We start from the raw sequence: 6,124 nt of genomic DNA on the forward strand, positions 1-6,124 counted from the left end.
ACGTCTTGAACTGTGCGGAGCTGTACTTCTGTCTAAATTAGCTACTTCTATAACAAAAAATCTTCAAATTGCGAACATTGACTCATATTATTGGACAGACTCCACAATAGTTTTAGTTTGGCTTAAAAAACCACCATGTCATTGGAGTACATTTGTAGGCAATAGAATATCTGAAATTATTGAAAACGTTGGTAATGAAAGACGGACGTAGCAAGTCGTGGATGTTCACCGATAGATTTGAAAACTCACAATTTGTGGTGGCATGGACCACATTTTTTGAAACACCCAAAATCCAGTTGGCCATAAAATAATAATATAACAGAAGACACTAACTTAGAAAAGAAATCAGTGAAGTTGTTGACCCTAACGACCCTAACAGCAGATGTCATGAACGAACTCATAAAGAATGATCCCTTGAAAAACTTCTCTATCTTGTCGAGAGCTTATAGAGCCTATGCGTACGCTAGACGATTTTATAAAAGAGAGTTAAGAACTTCTTCCGAATTTTCACTTAATGAGATTCTGCATGCTAAAAGACTAGTTATAATGGTTACTCAAAAATATTACTTCGAAAATGAATACAAATTGTTGCAAACAAATACAAAACTTCCACCAAGTAGCAGTCTTTTGACACTAAATCCCTTCATCGATTCTAGCGGCATCATAAGAGCAACTGGCCGTCTTGTACAATCCCCAGCCTTAACATACATGAAAGGCACCCTATCCTGTTACCCTACATATCGAACTTATCTCCACTTTTAGTTGAATTTACTCACAAAATAACTTTGCATGGGGGAAATCAACTACTGACCCGTGTTTAACGTTCCGAATTCTGGATATTCAAACTCAAAGTTCTAGTAAAAAAGTCTCTTCACAATTGCAAAATATGCACTTTGTATAGAAAACATAATCAACATCAAATTATGGCTTCTCTACCGCCTGAAAGAACTTCTCTTACAAGACCCTTTTGCAACACCGGGGTTGATTTTGCGGGCCCTTTCAACATTAAAAGCTTCACAGGTCGTGCTTGTCTCATTACAAAAGGTTATGTTTGCGTTTTTATATGTTTCGCAACCAAGGCGATTCACTTAGAGGCAACTAGCGATCTTTCCACACAATCCTTTTTAGCAGCTTTCGCCCGCTTTATAGGCCACCGAGGGTGTCCTGCATTTGTATATTCAGACAATGGCACAAATTTTGTCGGTGCGTCCGAATTACTCAAAAAAGACAGAGCAGAATTTATGAAAAATCTTACGACTCAAGTCGTTCATCAAAATTCTAATCAACATTTAGAATGGAAATTCATACCTCCTGGCGCTCCCCACATGGGTGGATTGTGGGAGGCCGGCGTTAAGTCTTTCAAGACACATTTACGTAAAAGCTTTCCAAATCTTAACTTTACTTTCGAAGAATTCACTACCATATTGACTCGTATTGAAGCCTGTCTGAATTCAAGACCCCTGAGTCCTGCTAGTGACGACCCTAACGAAATAGCTCCTTTAACACCAGCTCATTTTGTCATCGGGGCGCCTATGTTAGAGCCAGCCGAACCTGATATTTCCGACTCCGATATTTCATTCGTAAATTGTTGGAAGAGACTTAAAATCATTTCCCAACATTTTTGCCATAGATGGAAAAATGAATACTTGACTGAACTTCATAGAAGACACAAATGGAAATATCAAAAAGATAACTTAAAGGGGGGGATCTAGTTGTCATAAAAGATGATCGTTTGTCTTCAACTGAATGGAAATTGGGCCGTATCATCCGAACATACAAGGGGGTTGATCAAAACATTAGAGTCGTAGACATTAAAACTTCAATTGGCATAACGAGTCGACCCATTACAAAAGTCGTCAAACTATTTACCGACTGACTAGTCGGACCCCCTTTGCTTACAAAACTTGGTACTCCTCTCTCGCTTTTAATTACAGATATGGCGGCCTACCTCCCAAATAGAGATTGGGAAGAAGAGGAAGAGGAGAGACCCCCAAACAGGCGCCAACAGCAAGAGCGCCAACAACAACCACAACAACTAGCACTTCAACAGCAACCACGTCTTCAACCACAACACCAACCCCGTCAACAACAGCAGCAGCAGATTCAACAGGTCCAAAGAAGACAGCAATCGAGGAGCAGGTCTGGTCAGCGGGAGAACAGAGGAGAGCGGCCCAGTTTTTGGCAATATTCTTGTGGGCTATGCCAAGACGACCACGCCATCAACACTTGTCCCAGGTTCCGAGAACAAACCCCACACCAACGATATGAAACGGTCGAACGAAGAGGTTACTGCCGAAATTGCTTGGCAAGAAGTCACTTGGCGCCTGATTGCACAAGTTTGACGGGCTGTAGAAGGTGCGACCACCGACATCATACCCTATTACACGGGGCCCCTCAGCTGGAGAATACTCTACAACCAGCCCCAATTGTGGTGCCACAATTTGCCTGGGACTTAGTTTTTGTACCCACGGCTCTGCTGAGGGTCGCAGCTGACAGTGTAGATGAATAGAAGACGGTTCGCGCGTTGGTCTGCCAGTCGGCAACAATGTCAAAAATTGCCTACTCAACATTCCAGAGGCTGGGGCTCAGGTCTGTCATCTACCAGAATTCAGCCTTACCATAGTAGCAGTGTTCGCCAAATGAATACATAACTCTTCAATCAGTTTAATACCATTTTGTTATGACAGATCGTTCAAAGTGCCAAAAGAAATATTCATTATAGACCACAGCATTAACGATAAAAATTTTGGGGGGTGGTAAATGATATTTATTGAAAATCTAATTGAAAATTTTTGTAGGTATGGCTTATCAGCCGACTGGAATACCAAAATATGACTTCAAATAAATGCTTGCCTAATGTCTAAAGGTTCTATTCTTAACAGAGAACTTGTTTTGACATCGAAATTGCTCAGAAGATGACGATTTGTGTGAATAATTATGATTAGATTTGTAATTCTGCTCAATTTACCGGAGAACAACGTCTGTAATTTCAAATTTTCTGCCTAGATCGTGCATATTTGATATTTATATTTATGCTCAATTGAAACGTAATTTACGTACCTCTCACTCGAAGTCTACACCACTAATAACTCTAGTCTACATTTGCTCGCGACTTAGTCTAACACTGTTGCCTTGCATATAGCACGGCAAGGTGGGCGGCTGCCTTCGACTCTGCAGGATTTCAACTTAGAACATGGACTTCAAATGAGACCAAAATAATCAAAGACTTGCCCACAGATCAACTTCTACCACTAAATTGGCTAGATTTATCCGAAAATGATTCTACTAAGACTCTTGGTATTAGATGGAATATATCAGGAGATTGTTTCTCATTCACATCACCTTCTATCGAAAACAAACTCAATTATACCAAAAGAGAAGTTTTGTCTACCATAGCTAAATTGTTCGACCCGTGTGGGTGGTTAGCACCAATAATCATTGTAGCCAAACTTATAATGCAACAAATATGGTTAGACAAAATAGACTGGGATGATACTCTTAAACCCATGACACTATTAAATTGGCAAAACTTTGTAAAGAACTCTGCCACAATTGACACTCTCACTATTCCAAGATGGCTAAAGTACAATCCAAACAATAGAGTTGAGATTCATGGATTCTGTGACGCGGCAGAAAGCGCATATGGTGCGGCTTTATATATTCGGGTAGAAGATCAAAATAACAGCGTTGACACATTTCTCTTTGCAGCGAAAACCAGTGTTGCGCCTTTAAAAAAGATTTCATTACCACGTCTTGAACTGTGCGGAGCTGTACTTCTGTCTAAATTAGCTACTTCTATAACAAAAAATCTTCAAATTGCGAACATTGACTCATATTATTGGACAGACTCCACAATAGTTTTAGTTTGGCTTAAAAAACCACCATGTCATTGGAGTACATTTGTAGGCAATAGAATATCTGAAATTATTGAAAACGTTGGTAATGAAAGACGGACGTAGCAAGTCGTGGATGTTCACCGATAGATTTGAAAACTCACAATTTGTGGTGGCATGGACCACATTTTTTGAAACACCCAAAATCCAGTTGGCCATAAAATAATAATATAACAGAAGACACTAACTTAGAAAAGAAATCAGTGAAGTTGTTGACCCTAACGACCCTAACAGCAGATGTCATGAACGAACTCATAAAGAATGATCCCTTGAAAAACTTCTCTATCTTGTCGAGAGCTTATAGAGCCTATGCGTACGCTAGACGATTTTATAAAAGAGAGTTAAGAACTTCTTCCGAATTTTCACTTAATGAGATTCTGCATGCTAAAAGACTAGTTATAATGGTTACTCAAAAATATTACTTCGAAAATGAATACAAATTGTTGCAAACAAATACAAAACTTCCACCAAGTAGCAGTCTTTTGACACTAAATCCCTTCATCGATTCTAGCGGCATCATAAGAGCAACTGGCCGTCTTGTACAATCCCCAGCCTTAACATACATGAAAGGCACCCTATCCTGTTACCCTACATATCGAACTTATCTCCACTTTTAGTTGAATTTACTCACAAAATAACTTTGCATGGGGGAAATCAACTACTGACCCGTGTTTTACGTTCCGAATTCTGGATATTCAAACTCAAAGTTCTAGTAAAAAAGTCTCTTCACAATTGCAAAATATGCACTTTGTATAGAAAACATAATCAACATCAAATTATGGCTTCTCTACCGCCTGAAAGAACTTCTCTTACAAGACCCTTTTGCAACACCGGGGTTGATTTTGCGGGCCCTTTCAACATTAAAAGCTTCACAGGTCGTGCTTGTCTCATTACAAAAGGTTATGTTTGCGTTTTTATATGTTTCGCAACCAAGGCGATTCACTTAGAGGCAACTAGCGATCTTTCCACACAATCCTTTTTAGCAGCTTTCGCCCGCTTTATAGGCCACCGAGGGTGTCCTGCATTTGTATATTCAGACAATGGCACAAATTTTGTCGGTGCGTCCGAATTACTCAAAAAAGACAGAGCAGAATTTATGAAAAATCTTACGACTCAAGTCGTTCATCAAAATTCTAATCAACATTTAGAATGGAAATTCATACCTCCTGGCGCTCCCCACATGGGTGGATTGTGGGAGGCCGGCGTTAAGTCTTTCAAGACACATTTACGTAAAAGCTTTCCAAATCTTAACTTTACTTTCGAAGAATTCACTACCATATTGACTCGTATTGAAGCCTGTCTGAATTCAAGACCCCTGAGTCCTGCTAGTGACGACCCTAACGAAAAACCTCCTTTAACACCAGCTCATTTTGTCATCGGGGCGCCTATGTTAGAGCCAGCCGAACCTGATATTTCCGACTCCGATATTTCATTCGTAAATTGTTGGAAGAGACTTAAAATCATTTCCCAACATTTTTGCCATAGATGGAAAAATGAATACTTGACTGAACTTCATAGAAGACACAAATGGAAATATCAAAAAGATAACTTAAAGGGGGGGATCTAGTTGTCATAAAAGATGATCGTTTGTCTTCAACTGAATGGAAATTGGGCCGTATCATCCGAACATACAAGGGGGTTGATCAAAACATTAGAGTCGTAGACATTAAAACTTCAATTGGCATAACGAGTCGACCCATTACAAAAGTCGTCAAACTATTTACCGACTGACTAGTCGGACCCCCTTTGCTTACAAAACTTGGTACTCCTCTCTCGCTTTTAATTACAGATATGGCGGCCTACCTCCCAAATAGAGATTGGGAAGAAGAGGAAGAGGAGAGACCCCCAAACAGGCGCCAACAGCAAGAGCGCCAACAACAACCACAACAACTAGCACTTCAACAGCAACCACGTCTTCAACCACAACACCAACCCCGTCAACAACAGCAGCAGCAGATTCAACAGGTCCAAAGAAGACAGCAATCGAGGAGCAGGTCTGGTCAGCGGGAGAACAGAGGAGAGCGGCCCAGTTTTTGGCAATATTCTTGTGGGCTATGCCAAGACGACCACGCCATCAACACTTGTCCCAGGTTCCGAGAACAAACCCCACACCAACGATATGAAACGGTCGAACGAAGAGGTTACTGCCGAAATTGCTTGGCAAGAAGTCACTTGGCGCCTGATTGCACAAGTTTGACGGGCTGTAGAAGGTGTGACCACCGACATCATAC

This window comes from Musca autumnalis, unplaced genomic scaffold (genome assembly GCF_047663935.1).
Source record: "Musca autumnalis isolate F117 unplaced genomic scaffold, ASM4766393v1 scaffold_36, whole genome shotgun sequence".
NCBI classification, from domain to species: domain Eukaryota; kingdom Metazoa; phylum Arthropoda; class Insecta; order Diptera; family Muscidae; genus Musca; species Musca autumnalis.